The 22,395-nt window shown below is 41.9% G+C and overlaps 1 non-coding gene across 1 annotated transcript; it reads left to right on the top strand.

Annotated features, from left to right (window-relative positions):
- Positions 1-18,166: 18,166 nt before the first annotated feature.
- On the top strand, positions 18,167-18,274 carry LOC116518835. The gene has a single exon (XR_004256588.1). It is a non-coding gene; the product is annotated as a U6 spliceosomal RNA (small nuclear RNA).
- Positions 18,275-22,395: the final 4,121 nt, after the last annotated feature.

The following is a 22,395-nucleotide window of genomic DNA, read 5'->3' as shown; positions in this document are numbered from 1 at the left end:
GGTCAGTCCTATCGGAGATCAACCCTGCTTGCTCTTTAGAAGGCCAGATCCTGAAGAGGAAACTCAAATACTTTGGCCACCTAATGAGAAGGAAAGACTCCTGTAGAAGAGCCTCATGCGGGAAAAGATGTAGGGCAAAAGAAGAAGGGGATGGCAGAGAATGAGGTGGCTGGATGGAGTCATGGAAGCAATTGGAGCTTCAATGGACTCCAGAGGATGGTAGAGGACAGGTAGGCCTGGAGGAACATGGTCCATGGGGTTGCGATGGGTCAGACATGAGTTCGCAACTAACAACAACAATTGTCACCAGGCATGTGCTGTCCCAACAGTGTATAGCTAATGTAGGAATTAAGAACTGTCTCCTTTAAGAAGCCACCTTATGGGAAATGTAGGCAGAACTGCCTTGTGGGAAATGTAGTTCCATAACATGTGACCACATCTGTGTTATTGATTGGCCACTGAGGGAGCGGGGGGCGGTAGTTTGCCGTGGGAAAGGTTATAGCCAGCCAGTTTGGAATCCCTTTGTCTACCAGAAAGCAGCCTTGCATCGCAGCATGGGTTAGAGAAAATTAATGTCTTTTTACACCACGTAGTGGAACCAGATTAAAGAAGTTAGAAGTATCTTAACATTGAACTGTAAGTTTTGCTATTAAGAATGCCTGATAATAAACTTGATCTAAAGAGGTTCCTACTTGTGGAGTTAACTGGCTGCCCGAGCGAGATCTCATTGCCCGGGACAGAAAAGTAAAGAGACAATTAAAACTCCTTTAATGTCCTCAAAGTAAAAAGACATTAAAACTCCTTTAACCTCCTCGGAGTGAAAAGGCTTTGAAGTTTATTCCCCTCAAGTAAAAAAAAGTCTTTGCATGTTTATATTTCCTCCAGTAAAAGTTGATGCATGCCTTCGTCTTCCTCTCTGAGCTCCGAAGTAAAAAAGACTTTAAAGTTCAAGCTTAAATCTCCGTTTGCATTCTAACTGAGAACAGTTGCTGGGGAATCCCCCCCCACACACACACATTCTTGGAGCAGAGAGAAACATCCCATTTCAGCAAGAAAAGCAATTTGGCTCTCCTGAGATGAAAAGACTTTTTGTGACTAAGATAAGGTGACCAGATGTCCCGCATCTGGCGGGACAGGCACGCCTTCTCATAATTTTTCCCGCGTCCCGGGCCGTTCTAAAAAAAAATGCTTTATTTTGGCGCTCGCTGGCTCCCCCGCCCATCAGCTGCCGCTAGCTCGCTCGTTCCGTTCCCCCATCTATTCTTTTCTACACTAAAAATCTAAGCCAGCCCAGCCTGCCGCTCACTGATTGGCCTGGATTCCAGCCAATCAGTGAGCTGGCTGGGATGGAAAACTTTAAGCATGCACGGCACGTGCTTAAAGTTTTCCATCCCAGCCAGCTCACTAATTGGCTGGAGTCCGCTTAAGCATGCCACACGAGTCTCCATTTCATTTCACCTTCGCCGTTTGCTTTTGCTGCTTCACTGGTGAGTAACCGGTGGGAATCGGAAGGCTTCGCCGCTTCGGGTGGGCGGCGGCGACCTTTAGCAAGGGAATGGCCTTCCCTTGTGAAGGCCTTCCCTAGGGAGGCCGCGGCTGGCAGTAGCTGCCACGGTCTGGCTTCCCCCCTGCCTCCTCCACTAGCCTTTGTCCCTCCACAGTAGGGCGGCTGGGGGGAGGAGACGGCCCTCCTCTCCTTCTCCCCCTTTGCGGAGTTGTGCGGGCGGGCCATCTCCTCCCCCCAGCCACCCTACTGTGGAAGGACAAAGGCTAGTGGAGGAGGTGGGGCGGGGGGGAAAGCCAGACTGCGGTGGCTACTGCCAGCCCGCAGTCTCCCTACCCTGAGAGAGAAACCTGGGAGAAGATGCGGGGAGGGGGGGAATTCGCATGGGGCAGGCTGCAAGAGGGAGGGCGTGAGTCTGGATTGCTGCAAAGCAAGTCTTGGGAAGTCCTTTGCGCCGGCTAGAAAAGGTCTTCACTCACTCCCTCTTTTTGCAGCAAATGGGCAGCCCCTTGTTCTCTTGGCTGCCCTGATACGAAAAACGCCGAGATCGGCGGACTTGGGGCTGCTGCTGCTGCTGCTGTGACCATCGCAATGATTTCTGTCAAAGCAAAAGAACTGCTGTTGGAGGAGGAGGCGGCAGCAGATTTCCGGTGCCGGCAGGGGCTTTGGGGGTTTATTTCAGCCGCAGCGCCGGGCGCAAGCGGCTAGGATTGGCCGCCCATAAAGGACCTCCCCAGACTTGTTTTGATGAGCACGGAGCGACTGATGGTAGTTTATGCCGGCCGCAGCTGCTCAAACTAGTGTCAATCGCCCACGTGTTATAATCTGGCCACCTTACTCTATGCTCACTTTTATTCCCAGGGGGAAAAAAACCCCGAGCCTCTGCCGTTGTCCAATCCTTGCGTTTCCTGGCAAGAAATCCATCCCCCATTGTGACGAGGTATGCCGGTTGTTGATTGGTTAAGGGCCCTGTCCTTCTCCCATGTCTCTTGCTGGTAGAGCCAGGTTAGTGGGGTCGTGGATGGAGAGGCGCTTTCTGCCAGGTGAGGACCTGGGTTGGGGAGAGCCGTTGTCTTCTTCCCCCCGTTCGCTTTGCTCAACGGCTCATGGGGACTCGGGCAGAGGGCTAGAGGCATTCTTCCTGCTGTTTAGTCCTGCTGCTTGCTTAGTTTCTTTAATCTGAGGGGAACTGAGGTAGGCTTTTTTTTAATTAAAGGGGCGCAGCCCAGTCCCCCTTCTTTTTCTGGTGGTCATGAGATTCACAGGCGGGCAGAATGAGGAACCTCGCTTGCTTCCTTGGACTCGTGACAAGCTTTTTAAATGAGAAAGAAGATTTGATTTTGATTTTGATTTTATTTTAGAAAAAATATATCGCCTCAGCTGGGAGATGGTGGGGAGATCCGCGGAGCCTAACGCTCACTTGTGTGACGACAAACAAACACACTGCAAAAGGAAAGAGAAATGTTAATGCTGCCGCTTCCCCGAAGCCTCTCCCACCTGGCTCTTTAGCCTTCAAGCACCCCTTTTATTTTCCTTCCTCACGCGAGGTTATTCGTGTGTGTGGATGCACCATCATTGACCTTGGTCGTTTTTCCCTCTCTTTCTGTGCTTCCTTTTTCTTCGTCCTTTTAAAACCCTATACAGGAATAGCTGGCTAACTGGTCTCCACCTACGGTATTTCTATTTAATGTTCGGTTTAATTATACTCGGTGGAAATAGTTGCAACCCTCTTTTAATTTGAAACTGGTTCCACTTGCGTGACTACACTCTTGCTGGATGAATAAAATGTTGTCTAAGACCTTTTGGAGAACAACAACCTTGAGAATTGAGACCTTATAAAGTCCTTCTTCGTGCACTTTTCCCTTCCAACCACACCCCTCTCGCGTTCTTCAGCCCGCTGGACCAATGGGGGCCCGGGGTAGGCGGAGCCCAGTGAGCCTCCTGGGCCGAGAAATTGGAAGGAGCGAAGTTGCGAACACTCTGAGGAGTGAGTAAAGCGCCGTGCTCGGAGGAAGTGGCAGCGCATGATTGGAGCGGGAAGAGGGGCCCAGTTGGGGCATCCTCGGCATCCCCCGGGTGGTCTCTGGGCCCCCGGCTTCCCCATCTCCTCTCCTATGGGGAGACGTGCATCATAATGTTGTAAGCCACCTGGAGTTACCTGTGTGTGAGGTGGGCTGCCCTATGCATTTGCGTGTGTGCGCTGGAGAGAGAGTGAAAAAGAGAGGGAGAAATAATTATATTAATTAGATATAAAAGATCAGTGTTTCTCCACTTTGGAGACTTGAAAGTGTGTGGACTTCAACTCCCAGAAAGGGAGTTGGGAGAAAGGGAGAAAGGAGGAGAGAATGAAAGGAAGATGGGGGAAAGAAGAAAGAGGTAAGGAGAGGAGGATGGAAAGGAGAGAAAGAGGAGGAGAGAGGGTAGAAAGGGGATGAGGAAGAGCAGGAGTAGGAGAAAGGTACAGGAAGAAGGAAGGGAAAGGAGAGCAGGAAGGAAGAAAGTAGAGAAGGGAGGAAGGGAGAAAAGAAAGGGAAAATAAGGTGGTGTTATAACAGGAGGAAGGGACGGTAAACAAAGCAACCCAAACTGTATATTATAACCTATTAAATGAAATCATAAATGTATAAGAATGATAAATGTTAAAACACTTGTAACCAAACGACATGCTATATGTGATGATGGGTTTTTTCTTTTCTTTTTGTTTTTTGTTTTTTGTTTTTTTTATTGTGGGTATGTGTCGTCTATGTAACAAAAAAAATAAAAAAATATTTTTTTTAAAAAAGGTGGAGAAACACTGAGATAGATGATAATGAGATGAGGGAGGGAGAGGGAGAGGGAGAGAGAGAGAGAGAGAGACCATAACTACAGATGGATGGATGGATAGAGAGAGAGAGGATGTGTATAATTATGGTGACCAGACGTCCCTTGCGAGGCCGCGGGCTGGCAGTAAATGCCACGGCCTAGCTCCCCCCCCTGGTCAATGGTGTCCCTCTTTACCAATCTGAAAATCTGGTCACCTTAGACTAAGAAAATGTATTAAAGCATCTGCTATTTTCTGTCTGTGGAAACGTGCCCAAGCAGGTCCTACAAAATTAAAGGGAAACATCTCATTTCAGTGAGAAAAGTTAGTTTAACCATAAGAAAGGCTGCCTCTCTAAAGGAAAGATCTTGATGGAAATGAAATTTGAGTAAGAAAGAGGTCAATAGCCCAGAGGTGACCTCCCAAATCGTTTGAACTTTATTGATGAGTCATCCTAGCAACCAGAAGCAGTAAGGAGACCAAAGTAGCAATAGCAATAGTTAGACTTATATACCGCTTCATAGGGCTTTCAGCCCTCTCTAAGTGGTTTACAGAGTCAGCATATTGCCCCCAACAACAATCCGGGTCCTCATTTTACCCACCTCGGAAGGATGGAAGGCTGAGTCAACCTTGAGCCTGGTGGAATTTGAACAGCCGAACTACTGAACTGCAGTCAGTTGAAGTAGCCTGCAGTGCTGCATTTAACCACTGCGCCACCTTGGTAAATGCAGATGCTGTTTAAATGTGTTTTTGCTGACTTGTTGCTATTATTATGAGTTATTGAAGGAAAGCATAACCCTACAGAATATACTGAACTAGCAATCCTAATTGAATTTGAGGTGGGGAGCCCTTGGGAATTCTAAAGCTGGAAAGCCTAGCTTAGATGGTCATCTTCAGGGATAACACCATTTTCAATAACTCCAAACTTAGTACCCCCCCAGCTGTTTTTACTAGGTATATGTATTGACTTTACGGCAGCAGAGATTAATTTGGTTCTGTACTTAATAACGGCAGCAAGACTCTTGGTGGCGCAATATTGGAAGAAGAAAGACTTGCCTACAATTCAAGAATGGACTTTGAAAGTTATAAACTTAGCCGAAATGGCAAAAATTTCAGCATATCTCAAAGAACATTCAAACGAGAGATATAAACGAGACTGGAAAAAATGGATTGATTATACACAAAGTAAATATGGGATTAAGAAACTTCAGATAGCTTATGTTTAGTATCAGTAATAACTCAAACTGTTTAAAATTTGGGTAACAGTAAGAAGCTGAGTTCAATGTAGAGATATTTTAGACTGTGATTGTCAAAAAGTTATACCATGTATGGGCTCTGGGAAGTCGGGGGGAGGGAAGGGAGGTGGGGATCTAGGGGGAGGGGGGGAGGGTGGAAATATAATATGTGTTAAATTCTAAAGTACATGATTGCACTTGTATACTGTGGCTTTTTAATGTTAGTGTTAAAACAGAACAAACCAAATATATTGGAAGGTAATAGAAGTATACCGAAGGGAGGAGCTGAGTGAAAGAAGAAGGAGGGTGGAGAGGGGGAGAGAGAGGAGGAGGAGAAGGAAGGGAGGGAATGGATTAAGAGAGGGAGTTATAGGGTTAGGGTTAGATAGAGGGGGAGGGGAAGTAGGTGTAGAGGGGTATGTGAGAAGGAAGAATGAAAGTTGGAGGGGGTTGAAAGAGGGTGTATGGTGGGTCAAGGTGGTATATTGGGTTTGTATTTTAGGGGGCATTTTCTATATAAGTGAGGGCTGTGTTTATTACTCAATGTTATATGCCCCGGTTATGCACAGTAAACATGTGATTGTATAGAATGAAATGGAAATAAAATATTATGTAAGAAAAAAAAATTATCTTGCAAAGCAGAGGATAAGACACAATTCAGCATTCCTAAATCCTCTTCTTCTGTCAATATTAAATGTATATGCAAATAAATGTCAAACACCATAATTCTAATTTTAGCCAAGAGTACCTTAATAAATTAAAAATCCCAGTGTAAAAAAAATAAAAAAAAATAACTCCAAACTTAGTCAAGCAACACACCCTAGAGGCCAGCAAGTGCACTGTTCCTGCATTTCCAAAGTTCCTCAACACACCCTAGAGGCCAACAAGTGCACTGCACTTGCATCTCCAACAGTGACGTGCACTCAGGGGAGGCAGGGGAGGCACAGCCTCACCACTCTCAATCTTGAAAAGGAAAAAAAATGTAAAGGGGAAAAGGCGAGTGCTGAGGTTAAGCTAGCTAGCTGCTGCCACACCGTAAATGACTGCCTGTTTAAAAAAGCCTCTAAAAAAGTGCCCAATACTATGAGGCAGGAGACTTGCATGGCTCATCTAATCCTACTTTTTAGGCGCTCGAGCAGAGTTAAGTGAGGGTTAAAAGCCTAACAAATCCAGAAGGTAGTCGAGGCACGCTGTTCTCCTGCCTCATAGTAGAGGGTGCATTTTTTAGAGGCTTCAACTCTGACATTCTGTTTAAAGCTGCAGCGTCACGCTCACTCTTCCTCCTCTCTTTCCCCGTTTCTGATGCCCTCCACCCCACCCCACGCTCCCTCTTTTCCTTCAAATGTCCTTTTTTTCTTTTTTTCTTTAATAAATGCAATGCTCAGGCATTCTCTCCTCTCCCGCGACACCCCACACACTAAAGCACTTTCTTTTTTTTCTTTTTTTTAAATATATTTTATTATGTTTTCATTCTATACAATCACATATTCACTGTGCTTAATCAGGGCATATAACATTGAATAATAAACACGGCCCTCACTTATATAGAAAATGCCCTCTACAATACAAACCCAGTATACCACCTTGGCCTGCCATACACCCTCTTTCAACCCCCTCCAACTTTCATTCTTCCTTCTCACACACCCCTCTACGCCTACTTCCCCTCCCCTTCTTTCTAACCTTAACCCTATCTCTCCCTCTCCATTCGCTCCCTCCCTTCTCCTCCTCCTCTCTCTCACCCTCTCCACCCTCCTTCTTCTTTCACTCGACTCTTTCCTTCAGTATTTATTACCTTCCAGTATATTCGGTTTGTTCTATTTTCGCACTAACATTGAAAAGCCACAGTATACAAATACAATCATGGAATTTATTTCCCCCCTCCCCCCTCCCCCTAAATCCCCACCTCCCTTCCCTCCCCCCGACTTCCCAAAGACCATACATGGTATAACTTTTGAACAATCACAGTCTAAAATATCTCTACATTGAACTCAGCTTCTTACTGTTACCCAAATTTTAAACAATTTAAATTATTACTGATACTAAGCATAAGCTATCTGGAGTTTCTTAGTCCCATATTTACTTTTTATGTAATCAATCCATTTTTTCCAGTCTCGCTTATATCTCTCGTTTGAATGTTCTTTGAGATATGCTGAGATTTTGGCCATTTCGGCTAAGTTCATAACTTTCAAAGTCCATTCTTGAATTGTAGGTAGATCTTTCTTCTTCCAATACTGCGCCACCAGGAGTCTTGCTGCCGTTATTAAATACAAAACCAAATTAGTCTCTGCTGCTGTAAAATCAATACATATACCCAGTAAAAACAACTGGGGGGTAAATTTTATCCTTCTTTTAAAAATGTTTTGCAGGATCCACCATATTTTTATCCAAAATGCCTTGACATTACGACATGTCCACCATATATGAAAATATGTAGCATCACAAGAACCACATCTCCAACATTTAGGTTGAACATTTGGATACATAGAGGCAAGCTTTTTAGGATCTAGGTGCCATCTATAAAACATCTTATAAAATTTTTCTCTCAAGTTTTGTGCTTGTGTAAATTTCACATTTCTTACCCAGATTCTTTCCCATGTTTCAAGCATTATTGGTTCCTCGATATTCTGAGCCCATTTTATCATACAATCCTTAATCAGTTCCGTTTCAGAATCCATCTGTACTAATACATTATATATCCTCTTTATATGCATTGAGCTTTGATCTCTTATTTGTTTAAACAAATTATCCTCAACTTTTACAAAGCCAATTTTTTGATCTGTTTTCCACCTAGCTTGTAGTTGACCATACTGAAACCACGTTTGAACTACCTTCTCTTCTTTAAGTACCTCTAAAGATTTTAGTTCCATCACCCCTCTTTCTGAGATAAGAAGTTGTCTATAGGTGGTTCTATCGTGTTTTTGTTCTACATTCATATTTTCAATTGCATGTCTAGGAATTGCCCACATGGGCACTTTATCATTTAATTTATGTTGATATTTTTTCCAAACCCGCAATAAAGCATTTCTTAAGATGTGGTTTTTAAATTTCTTATCCGTTTTTTTGTTAAATAACAGGTAAGCATGCCAACCATATAACAAGTCATATCCCTCGATATTCAAAATTCTGTCATTAGTTAGATGAATCCAATCACTAATTGCAGATAATGCCACTGCGTCATAGTATAATTTTAAGTTAGGTAATTTCAATCCTCCTCTTTCACGTGCATCTTGCATTATTTTCATCTTTACCCTCGGCTTCTTTCCTGCCCACACAAATTTGTTGATACCCTTCTGCCATTCTAAAAGATTCGCATCTCTTTTAAGTATTGGTAACATTTGAAAAAGAAATAAAAATTTTGGTAAAATGTTCATTTTTACTGCCGCTATTCTACCCAGCAAGGACAAATGCAGTTTTTCCCACCTTTTCAACTCCAACTGTGTACTATGCCAAAGTGATTCATAATTATACTTGTATAATTTCCCATTTGAGATTAAAATATTAACTCCAAGATATTTAACTTTTTTAACTACCTCACATCTTAGCATCGCCCCCAGTTCTTCCTTCTGTTTGATAGTCATATTTATAGCTATTATTTTGGTTTTCCCTAGATTTATTTTAAATCCTGAGACTTGACCATATTGATTGATCGTATTCAATAATACCCTACTAGTTTCCTGCGGTTGTTCCAATATTATAACCAGATCATCCGCAAATGCACGGACTCTATATTCTTGCTGTCTAATTTTAATCCCTTTTAGACCGCCCAGGCCCCGTATCTTATTCAACAGTATTTCCAAAGTTATAATAAACAATAATGGGGACAGAGGACAGCCCTGTCTTGTACCTTTTTCAATTTGAAAGGAGTCTGTCAGACTTCCATTGACAATGATCTGGGCTGTTTGCTGCTGATATATTGCACCAATTGACCGTAAAAAGCCATCTCCTATCTGCATTTTTTGCAATGTCTTCAGCAGGAATTGCCAATTAACTCGATCAAAGGCTTTCTCCGCATCCAAAAATATGAATGCGGCCGGGATTTGATTGTTCTTTCCCAGGTATTCTAAAGCGTTGATAATTAATCTAACGTTGTCCTTCATCTGTCTGCCCTGTATGAAACCAGTTTGATCAGTATGTATCAGTTGCTGAATTACCCCCATTAGCCTATTTGCTAATATTTTAGTAAAAATTTTATAATCTACATTGAGTAATGAAATAGGTCTGTAATTTTTTGGTTGGGTAAGGTCTTGGTCTTCTTTGGGTATCAACGATATAAACGCAGTCTTCCACGAAGGAGGCACTTTCCCTCCCGATTGAATTTTATTGAATAGTTCTCTGAGGGGTTCTACCATTTCTAACTGTAGATTTTTATAATAAACAGCTGTTAAACCATCTGTGCCTGGTGCTTTCCCTAACTTTAATTGTTTAATTGCCTGTAAAATTTCCCCAGAGGTTATAGGTTGATTCAGCTTATGCCTATGTTCTTCTCTGACTAGGGGGATTTTCTCTTTATCTAGGTATTTGTCTATATCTCCGTCCTTAATTTTATCCCCTTTATACAACTCTGTAAAAAATTCCCGAAATACCTTTTGAATCTCTTCCTGTTGAAACACTTCCTTCCCTCTGTAACACAATTTGGATACATTTCGAGCTTTCCTTTTTTTTCTAATCTGATAAGCCAACCACCTACCGGGTTTATTTGCATTGCAGAAAGTATTATGTTTAGCATATAATAAACTAGTAGCTACCTGGTCAGAGATCAGCATATCAAACTGAGATTTTAATATAGCAATTGTTTCCCTAATCTTTGTATCTCCTGGATTCAATGTTAATTCTGACTCTTTCCCTTTAATTTCCTCTTCCAATTCTTTTCGTTTTTGCCCTTGCTTGTGTCTATGTATTTTGTTTATATTCATTAATACTCCTCTCATATACGCTTTGCTTGCATCCCATACATATTCCAAAGATGTACCCTTGTTCATATTGAGAACAAAATATTCCGATAGCAATTTTTTACAATCATTAACATACTTTTCATATCTAAATAAGTTTTCATTCAACCTCCAGGACCTTCTTGCCTGGGCTACCCTTCCCAATTCCATCCAGACTGGATTATGGTCTGAAAGAACTCTCGCCATAATCTTTGTCTTCTTCACCCTACAAAGTAAATCATTTGTAATTAGTATAAAATCAATCCTTGAAAGAGATTGATGTCTATTGGAAAAAAAGGTAAAATCATATTCTTCTGCATGCCTCTCGCGCCAAGCGTCTCGCAATTCAAAGTCGTCCAGCATGTCAAAAAAGGGTTTGGGTAACTTAGCTCGAAATTTGGTGTTCGGGCGAGCTGTCTTCTTATCTCTTTTGGTGTCGATCACGCCATTCCAGTCACCCAATAATATACAAGACTCAAAGTCCCACTGTACTAATTTAGCATGGAGATTTCTATAAAATCCATCTTGTTGTTGATTAGGAGCATAAATTCCCAAAAGTAACGTCTTTTTCCCTTCTAAGATTAAATCTAATGCAATATATCTTCCAAAGGGATCTGCTTCAATTAGCTCAGCTTTAATGTCTTTTCTTAAATATACTACTATGCCATTTTTCTTTTCCATGGCTGAGGTCGCAAAATGTTGGCCCAGTTTGGGGTTAAACAAATATTTTTGATCGGTTGATTTGATATGAGTTTCTTGCAAGCAAATTATGTCATTCTTATACTGTTTAAGATAATGAAATATTTTCTTTCTTTTCTGTGGAGAGTTCAGTCCGTTAACATTCCATGTCAAAATCTTAGTTGTCATTTTTGGTTGCCTGAAGCTTTTTTAGAGCCTCCCGCAAGGCCTGTCTCACCTTTGGTTTGGCTCCTCCCACAGCTTCTGAGCTTGTTGCAGTAGCTCCTTGGTCAGTGGCCAATGATTGTTGAGATTGTTGCGTAGTAGCTTGTTTATCCGTTTGTCTGGTAGTCTTACGGTTGGATCTTTTTTCCTTGACTCCTTGCCCTTCCGGAAGAGGGAGATGATACATTTTATCTAATGGTTGTGTGGTTTGCTGTTTATCTTGTTCGTCTCGTGGTTTTTCACCATATCCCGAAGGTTCAGGGTATCCCATCTTCAGAATCTTATGATAGAAATCACGAACTTTCCATACAGAGCTGAGACGATATCTTTGTTTGTCCATTGTAACTATAATACCGAATGGGGCATCCCATCTGTACTGTATCTGACGCCTTCTGAGCTCTTCCACCAGAAAAGCATAATCTCTTCTGGCTCTTAGCATCTGAGGCGGTATTTCTTTCAAAACAATCAGGTCCTGTCCACCAATTTGAAGCTTAGTATTGTAGGACTCTTGTAGTATCATATTTCTAAATTCTCTTGTAACAAAGTATATTACCACGTCTCGGGGAAGTTGCCTTTGTTTTGCCGCCCATGAGTTAACACGAAAAATCCTGTCAATCTGCCAATCAAAATTGGATCCCGGTTTTCCCACCAGACGGTCAAAAGCTTCAGAAAACATTTGCTTTAAGTTCTCCTGCTTTTCTTCACGCAGCCCCCTCACTCTTAATGCAAGCTCCATCTGCTTATACTGTATCATAATAATTTGTTTTTCAGCATTATCAATTTTTTGTTCCACCACTTCAGTTTTGGATATCAGGTTAGTTTTAGCTTCATTGAGAGTTTCTAAATTATCTTCCATTCCAGAAATATATTCTGTTATCACATTTACAATTCCCATCATATTATCATTCATTTTAGTGACCCTGGTATCGAATTTGTCATATAGAACTTCCATCTCATTCCTTATTTCATCTTTGAAATCTTTAATCATTTCTAGATTCTGTTCTCTGAATTCTTTAAACATTTCTAAGTTCTGTTCTCTGGATTCTTTGAACATTTCCAGAAAAAATTCTTTTGTTAGTACATCTCCACTAGGGGGCATAGATGGTGGGGGCTGCAACTTTGTACCAGGTATGGGAGACGTTTTCGGAGGTAATTTAACAGAGGTTGATTTGGATGCCATTATATTTTGGTTTTAATTATTTATTCTAAATTACTAATCCACTGTGCTATGTGGAGAAAAAGAAATTCCTCCCCCCTCCTTTTTTTCCTTCTTTTTTTTTTTTTTTTTTTTTCAAGGGGTTTTACGGAGGATTTCAAAAGAGAAAGTCCGTTTGGAATGTTTGGAATGTCTCTGAATCAACAAAGAGTCTTGAAAGCTTTAAGGGAGTAGCTCTAATTAAATTATAAGAGATTATTTCTTTAATTCTGTAGCAGGAAGCCGGAGATAACAAATGCAGAAGCTGTAAACGCCATTTTGAAGACAATTAAACAAAAGAGGTTTTTATAACATTGAAGCTGGTATTTCAGATAGAGAAAGGTTTTAAAGTTCACAAGTTGGTCTTTGCTCGTATTGATTTTTAATAGTCTCTTTTCTAAAGATTGTCCTGAGGGGGAGGGGGTCCTGTCTAGTGCTGTGAATAACAGCTGCGAAGTTCAGGTCGGAGTTGAATGACTCAGCTTTGGGTTGATCCTCCCCCTCCGTCCACAGCTCACAAAAAAACAAACTGTGAACTTCAAAGAAGATTCTTACCAGCTGAGATTCCTCACTGCTTTTTTCTTGTCTGAAAAAAGAGTTATCTTCTTGATATTGAGTAGATAACGATCCTGAATTCTGGGGGCAGCTCTGTTAAGCTGCCGACCGGCGACAGGCCACTCCCCGGAAGACCACACTAAAGCACTTTCTTTCACCCTCCTGAGCTCGTGGCAGCCCACCTGAGCTCTGCCGTGAGCACAGGCGGGCGAAAGAAAGTGCTTTAGTCAGTGGGGTGTCAGGGGAGAGGACTGCCTCACCAGCCATAAACTTCACTGCATGTCACTGATCTCCAAAGTTCCTCAACATGCCCTAGAGGCCAGCAAGTGCATTGAGCCTGCATCTCCAAGGTTCCTCAACACACCCTAGAGGCCAACAAGTGTATGCGCCTACATCACCAAAGTCTAGCAATGCATCCTAGAGGCCAACAAGTGTACTGTGCCTAAATAACCAAAGTCAAGAAATGCACCCTAGGGGCCAATAAGTACACTGCGCCTACATTGCCAAAGCCTTGCAACGCACCCTAGTGGCTGACAAGTGAACTGCAGCTATATCTTCAAAGTCTTGCAATGTACCCTAGTGGCGAACAGGTGAACTGTACCTGCATCTTCAAAGTCTTGCAATGCACCCAAAGAATTGAACTCAAAGAATTCATAACAAATTCAAAAAAATTTCTGAGCTAGTCCTAGTCATAGAATCTTTCTAGCCATGGCAGAAGGTTCAGATATGCTGACCCTCATGCCTGAATCCTCCATAGACTCAGAATTGGTCATCCAAAACTCAGAATTGGATGTCCAAATATCAGAAAAGGCAGAAACATGTCTGATAGCCTATGACCTAAGACAGCATAGAAAGCCTATGAACATTAAGTGATCAAACCTCTTGGAGGAATGGGACGGGGTTTATTGAAAGTATGAGAGTTGCTGGAAGGAGTTACAGAGTCTCTGTGACCAACCCAAAGAAGATCTAACCCCCAGACACTTCCAGTCATTGGAAGAGGACATGAATATCATCTTCTCGCAATTGAGAATTTATGAAGACCACCTCAAGTACATCCAACTACAACTAAAGGATGATGGAGAACTTCAGAAGGAGATGCTGCGCCTCCAGAAGTTAAACAAAGAATGTAACAAGAAATTTCAATGCAGCAAAGACCTTATCCAAACCTATCTGAAGAGGGAGACTGCATCGGACAAGAAGGCTGACTTCAAAGTATCTCATTGTTCGTATGCAACATTTCAGCAGTCATACGCAACCTCCTCCTACGTCTCCAGAAAAGCCTCATCTTTCCAACCAAAGGCAACTCGTAATGTCTCGCAAAAATCTTCCCACTACAGCCAAACATCATGGATATCCACAGCTGCAGAAGCCAAAGCTCAGGCAGGGAGGGCAGCTGTGGAAGCCAAATCTCAAGCTGAGAAAGCCAAAATTCAGGCTCAACTGGAATATCTTCAGTGCAAGTGGGAAGCGAAAAAAAGGCTAATACGGGCCAAAGTTCTGCAGGACGAGACTGATAGAGCCTCCTTCATCTCCAGTCTTAGGAAGTTAGAAATGGAGAACCCAGACACAGGTGTCAAAGCCTATGTAAACAGCCAACACATGGTACAACAGGAACAAGGAGGGGAATTTCGGAACTTGACCCCTCCCTTAAAATTGGAGAGCATACCCTGACAAATCAAGAAACACGAGGTGACGGGAGAAGAAGGCGGGGCTTAGCAGTGAGAAGACGGATTTTCAGGCTATTCCTGAAATTCCTCTATTCCGAAGGAAATTGGACGGTCCTTTTCGGACCCAAGCTGTCCCGGAGAGACAGTGAAAGATTGGAGGAGATCCAGTGACCCCAGAGATGTTCGCAAAGTCTCTGGGGGGCTTGGAATTTAACCTCCTTTGCCAGTGACTTCTGGATTAGCTGTAAGCTAACCGAAACTGCAGGTTGCCCCTAAGAATGGCGTGAGTGTTTCCAACTGGTAAGGTGATTTTATTACTCAGAGAGACACGGGCCGCATAAAAATTTAAGCTAATTGAAACCAAAGAACAGAAGAATCTAGCAGCGAATTGGATTTTTTTTAATGGGTTTATGGCCGGTGGTTACCCTATTTCTTAAATGTTTTAAATGCTACTTACATGGACAAAGGAAAGATTACTTCAACATCTCCTCTGACTCTCTGTAAGTGGGCTGTAAACCAATTTACTATAATTTGGCTCCCTACAACTTGATACTTTTATTGCTTGGCTGTGTTGGTCTAAGATCAGATAAGATTGCACAGCTCATCATTTTGATTTCATACAGTCCCTTCATCATCAATTAATTGATAAATTAATTTTCTCTCTTTCTCCTTTTTCAACCTAAATGCCAACCATCTTCCTGGTTTATTTGCATTTTCAAAAAGGTTTTGCTTAGAGGTATTAAATTTTGGTGCCAAGTCCTCATTTTCTATAGATTTATTTGCATTTTCAAAAAGGTTTTGCTTAGAAGTATTAAATTTTGGTGCCAAGTCCTCATTTTCTATAGATTTAATTTATGTTTTTTTCAAATCCATTTGATCTTATATTCTTATTTTTGGGGTCTCTTTGTAATTCCATCTCTAACTTCTTATACTCCTCTTCTAGTTTCTTTTGGACTTTTCTTTTCTTTTTCTTTTTTTCCCCACATATGTCATTGCCAATCCTCTAATATATACTTTGGCTCATGTCTCATACATTTTGTAATGAGGTTTCTTCTTTTTTGTTTTCTTTAAAAAAGAAGACCAACTCTCTCTCCATAAATTATAAAAATTCCTTTTCGTTTAAAATTGTTTGCTTTAATGTCTACCTTCTTTTTTGTCCACTCCATATAATTTTCATGGGGTTGTGATCTGCCCATGTACTTGTTTCAATATTTATTTCTTGTATATTAGATGATAAATCAGCTGACATCCATAGTAGGTCAATTCTAGACCAAGATATGTGTCTATTTGAATAAAATGTATATTGACTTTTCTCCAGATATCTTCTTCACCAAGCATCCTGAGTACCTAATTCTTCCATCATTTTGAAAAAAGTTTTTGGAAGTGTTTTCCTAGGTTTCTTATTTGTCTTTGTAGTTTTATAGTCCAAATCTACATCCACAATTGCATTAAAATTGCTCAAAATACATATATTTTCAAATTCCAATTCTATTATTTTCCTGTGTAATTTACCATAGAAATCTTCTTGATTGTCATTTGGTGCATATATTGCCACTAAGAGTATTTGTTTATAGTTTATCATTATCTCTACCATTAAAATCCGCCTTTTCTCATCCACAAAAATTGTTTGGCCTTTATTTTTCTCTTTGATGTACAATACAACAGCCCTCTTATTTTGATGTGTATGCGAGGCATATAATTTCCCCATTTTGGGGTATTCAAAAAAAATTATGTTGCTTTCTAATGTGAACTTTTAAACAAATTATGTTTGGTTTTAATTTCTCCAATTTATTAAAAGATTTTCCCCCTTTTTTATTGCCCAATTCAATCCATTTATAATAATTGATATTAACTTTATTTCTTCTTTCATGTTTTACTTGTATGTATGTTTTGTTGCTCTGGTTATCTTTGTCTCTCTTGGCTCCTTTGCCCTTCTCTTATTGCTATTTCCTCCCGATCCTTAACAGTCTTTTTTTGTTGTTTGTCTCTCTCTTCCATAGGCTCTTCCTGGTGCCTAATCTCTCTCTCCATGATTGTAAAATTGTTCTGCTTTCTCTAATGAATCTAGTCTGTGTCTTTGCTTCTGCCAATTCACCAATACCCCCCCAGGTATCAGCCTGAGGAGCTAAAATTCACTCCTTTTTTTGATTAAACTATTTGTTGACATAAACAGTGAGTCTTTATTGATTAGCTCTTGGGCCATATCAAAGTGCAAAATTCCAGAAACAAATTATTACTAAAATTTGATAAAAGTAATTTAAAATGGAATTGAAATAAAATACAGTCTAAAATGAAATTGGAATAGAATGTAATAATTTAAAATATAGATAAAATATGATAAAATTATATTTTGATGTCACCCCTGCAATCTACCCCAATCAGTCCCACATATGAAGATCTCAATCAAACCATTTTGCTTAAGTACTGTGCTGTGTTAAATGTTATTTTCTGGTTCTAGCCACACATAAGGTAAGCTGTTTTGATATGGGGATCCCAATGGGTCATTCGCTTGGTATATGGACCAAGGTACATCTCTCTCACCCCCTTATGCAAGCAACAATCAAATAGAATGTTAGCCAAGTCTTCTAACTCTGCTGCTCTGCAAATGCTCATTGTAGGGTGTAGAATGGAATCTCCCATATCTAACCATTGTGTCAGGCTGTTCGAATCTTGCTCACGTAAAATCTCCCTAAGATATTTTAGCAGTTGTAACTTCAAATAGCTGTCTACTTGAAAAGTATGTTGGTACTTACTCAGCCATTTCAAGTTACCCACCTTACTAAGGATAGCTATATCATTTTGTGCTTCCATATCCTTGATTCTTTGGGCAGCTCTTTTTTTTGAATTGTTCTCCTGTTATGCAAGAGACAGGAAGGCCACAGCTTCTTACAAAATTTGTTAGTTTGGTGATCCAGGAGATTTGTGATTGTAATTTTGTTTGCTCTAGTAAACATAACTTGGGGAGTCTATCAGTATCCATTTCATTGACTTTGCACTAGTAGTTATATGCTTTAATTTTGGATAGTGCATGAATTGTATGAATTCCCAATTCAGGTCTATCTGCTGCAGCAGATGTTCTTGGATCTAGACCCAAAATACATGGTAAGTGCTGGAAGTGTGTTTTTTCTAGGGCTGTGGTTCAGTATAGACCCCAGACTTCTGCTCCATACAAGAGCATAAGGATAATCTTAGCTTTCTAAACCTTAATTAATGGGGCCCGGGAGTCTGGTTAACTATGGTTCTTTAGTTTAAGCAGTAAATTCAAATGGGCTTTTGCTCTAAGCGTACTCTGTTGATGATGGCAAGCCCAAGATCCAGTCTTGGAGAATATGCATATTTGGCAATTAGATGGTTCAAGACAAAGCAGTTGTCAATAGTAGTAGTAAGCTTTGGTAACACATATACTAAAATTGGAACGATACAAAGAATATTAGCATGGCCCCTGTGCAAAGATGACATGCTTCCTTCGTAAATCTAACATGCACCTCTCTAGGTAAATTATTTCTCATTCCATCTGTAGTGTGCACTCTACATCTCTCATCAATCTCATTCAGAATTCTTTCCTTAGTGTCCTCCATTACTTCCACCAACAACTCTGCCATTATCTAAGTTTTCCCCTTTCTCTTTTTCCATATTCTGAAATCTTAAATAATAATCTGCCGAGTTCATCTCTAAAGAAATAATTGTTTTTTCTTTATTTTTATCTACTGTTGTAAGTCTATAGTCCTGCTCTCTCACTCTCTTTTCTGCTGATTTGGCTTTTTCTTCTACTTTTTGTATTCATTGTTCATTTTTTCCCATAATCCCTTTAAAATCTTTTAATTCTACTTTCTCCATTCTCTCATCTAGCTTGCCTATTCTTTCCTTCAAATAATCACGGAAAACTTGTTTCATATTCTTTAATTCTAATTGCACAATATTAGTTTTCTCTTGTTGTGCCATAGTATCCAATGTTCTCTGACCAGTCGGGCCAGAGGTTAAAGAAGAGGACGCTGACAACAGTACTGTTGTTGTTTTCTTAGCATTTGTAATTCACCAAGTATAAATCGTTGTAATTCCAATCCAATTTATAATCCAAATATAAATCCACAAAAGGAGGACAAAAAGCCAAAAGAAAAAAAAATAGAAAAAGAAAAACCAAGAAAGAGTCCTCAGTGACAATATTTTTAGGGTCAAAAAATAAAACTCTGTATATTGGATCTGTTATCCATTTCTTAGCCTTCAATCAATCAATATAATTATATCCGTCAAAGAAAGCTTAAAAGTAGTGATTAAACAATAGCACTATAAAGAAAACATCATTTTTAATGATTTTCTATGAACATGTGCATAGCATTTTACCATGCTGTTATTAATAAGCTAAAAACACTTAAAACCTGAGCTAAGAATACCTTAAAATAAAGGATAAAATCATGGCATTGTTGAAAAACTATGTCCATAATGAAAACCAAACAGGAATCTGAAAACATTCTCTGATATCATTTTTCAGTATTGTTGAGAATTATTGTTCATAATTCTCTGGTTTAGTAAAAGTTTACATTTAGAGCCTCAGGTAACACTACTTGTATCCCTTCAAATATTTCAGAATCTCTAGCCTCCATTAGCACCCCCATTAACTTTCTTTCATTCCAACCTACCCTGCAGGGTGGTTGCTGCAGGGAAAATTAGAAGGGAGTTCAAAGTTCATTGCTTTGAGCTTTTGAATGAAGGGAGGATTAAAGCTCAAAGATTAAGTTCATTTCCTCACTAATGAATTATAAACCTTCAGGGCCATTCACCCAATTTTGAAGAAATATAAACCCATACTCATTACTGATCTTTCAAATTTATTATGGGATGACATTATAAATTACCAGTGGGAAATATATTTAGTTGCATAACTAAATAAAACAATTCTAAACTTAATGTCATGTATTCCAATTCACAGGCATATAATACTGCCGCGAACCTGCTGTTCATGCAATATGTTAAGGCCACCTTAGTATATTTGAGTTAAAAATGACCAGTAAGCACCAGCAATCTTTAAAAGAGTTTGCTGTATGCTGCCACCGACTGGAATTTTCGCACCCTGCAAGTCTCCATCTTCATAATTTGCTAGAGTTCATCAGAGGATTTTATGTTGACAATTCAGAGTTTCATTCCAATTATATCCACATTTTAATTGCCTGGGAGCTCCCCCACCCCAAATTAAAAACAATATACAAACACATTTAACAGTTGGGGACAGGAAGGAAGAAATGCTTTGTGGGCATAAGCCCGGACATCATCATGGGAGAAGGAAGGAGGACGAGGGCAAGAGCCAAGCCCCCCTTCTTCTTCTTCTTCTTCTTCTTCTTCTTCTTCTTCTTCTTCTTCTTCTTCTTCTTCTTCTTCTTCTTCTTCTTCTCCTTCTCCTTCTCCTTCTCCTCCTCCTCCTCCTCCTCCTCCTCCTCCTTCTTCTTCTTCTAACAAAGCAGCTGCAACTTGTGCAAGCTTAGGATAGGCTTCACCGCGATGTACTCATTTCCCGCAGCCACGACCTTGACTTGGAAGTCCTCCACCAGGTCCTCTTCCAGCTCACCTCCCTCTTCAATATTAAAAAGTCCCTTCAGTCCCAATGCAAGCAACCCACTCAGTGTCCCTGGCCCGTGCTAGGAAATAATAGCCCCTGTGATTCCCACCTGCTGCAACATCGCTTCTGCCTTCTGCCACGTCACAAACAACTCCCCCAAGCAAAGCCGTCTATGTCATCAACACGCGATGGACAGCAGGCTATGCGGTGATGCCTCCAAGTCCAATGGAAAGCCGTTAAGCGTTGACTGATATAGATATAGGGCAAAGTGTTCGTCTCTGTTTGCGATTAGCTGGAGTGCGTTCTTTTAATAACTTCCTCAAGCCTCAATCGCCTCCGAACAAGGCCCAGATCTCTCAGTAACCCCGCCCTCTCTGGCCTTGGGGAGACAGGCAGGGACCCTCAGAGTGAGGGGGGCTCCTGCAAGACTCTTGGCCCCCTCCTGTTCCTGGCCTTCAAAGGGATGGGGAGCTGCTTCCTCTCCCCCCGGACCCTCCAAACCTCCGGGCACTGGAAGATCGTCTGGATGGCCTCACTTGACCAACCAGTTCTGCTGTCTCTCCTGCCAAATGCCCTCGCCCGACGGTTCCCTCAAGTGCCGGTAGGAATGGGGAAAATAGCAGAAACGAGACAGCCTGCTGAGCCAGGCAATTCTATTCACGTGTTCACAGAGCGTGTGGATGCTGGGAAGGTCGGGATGGGGAGAAACGGCTCCAGTTCAGCCAGAACAAAAGGGAGGCTTCGGGCCCCTAGTACTGCTACCCTCTTTTAAATCGACCCCAAGGCAGAGGAAACTTCACCTCCTCCAGATGTTGCCCTCTGTAGTTTGGGGAGAGAAGATGGGTTGAGCTTTCTCCATCCTCCCCTGCAACTTCCTACCACAGAGAAGATCCAGATATTGGGGGGGGGGAGTTAAGGAGCTTCAGCACAGCAGTCGACAAAGAAAGAGGCAGAAAGGGGGCTTTTCATTTCGGGGGGGCACATTGCCCTTTGGCTGCCCCTCAACGGGCTTCTCAGCAGGCAGCCAAGCGGAAGAACAGCCTCCTTAGGGCTGCTGGGTGGGACCAGGGACGTGACTGGCGGGGCGGGAGAGCAAAAAAGCCGGGACATCCTTTAAGCTCGCGTAGAGTGAGAGGGGGGCCGGACTGAGAGAGCTCTGTGCCTTTGCCTCTCCTCCCCCTGCAGACACCCAGAGGTCCCTCCTAGGCTCCAGAGCCTCCCGCCTGCCCACTGGGGACTTCTGCTGCTCTCAGATCTGTGGGGAACGCTCGCCCGCCACGGGTCCTCCGGCCGCTCTCCTTGGTGAGGGCACCCAAGGAAACCCATCCAGGCTCCCGCCTGCCCCGCTCCTTTCTCCCCCGCTGCGCTCGGCCAGCCCGAGGGCGGGAAGTTAGAGGCGGGGATCCCGATCTGGATGCAAGGGAGCGGAGGAGGCAAGGAGGCTGTATATTCGGGCGAGGCGAGGGCGCTGCGGGGAGGTGCTGCTGCTGAAGGAGCCGTTTGTGTGGGGAAGAGGCAGTTGCCCCTGGAGAGGAAGGTATCAAAGTCAGGCAAGAGGCTTTATGCCAATCTGGAGAGTTTTAATCTCCCCTTCAAAATAAAAGCCAAATGGGTGGCTTTGAGCCAATGGCCAGGAGAATGGGAGTTCTAGTTCTGTTTTAGGCACAAGAGCCAATTCATCCACTGTCCAGGAAGTTCTGAGTTCTAATCCTCTCCAGGCACTAGAAATTCCTGGGGCTATGTGGACTGTCCAGGAGGCTCTGAGTTCCAGTCCCACCTCTGCACTGATTGACTGGGGATGTAAAACCTGGAAAAAATCAGATTAATGTGGGATACCAGAATTAGGCATTGCTAGAATGTGAGATGGCTGAGTGTCCATTACTGCGTGATACGATGGAGGAAAGTGATTTTGTGGGGAAAACACACCTGTTCCATGTTGGGCAAAACCATCAGTCTCTGCTTTCTGCTTGTGGGCAACCAGAAGCCTCTGTGTGGTCCCTGTGAATCTTAGACTGACCTTGGTCTGATCCATTAGAGCTTTTTAAATCAGGCTTAAA

This window comes from Thamnophis elegans, chromosome 15, assembly GCF_009769535.1.
Source record: "Thamnophis elegans isolate rThaEle1 chromosome 15, rThaEle1.pri, whole genome shotgun sequence".
Taxonomy (NCBI): Eukaryota; Metazoa; Chordata; class Lepidosauria; order Squamata; family Colubridae; genus Thamnophis; species Thamnophis elegans.
This window is presented reverse-complemented; position numbering and strand designations above follow the sequence as displayed.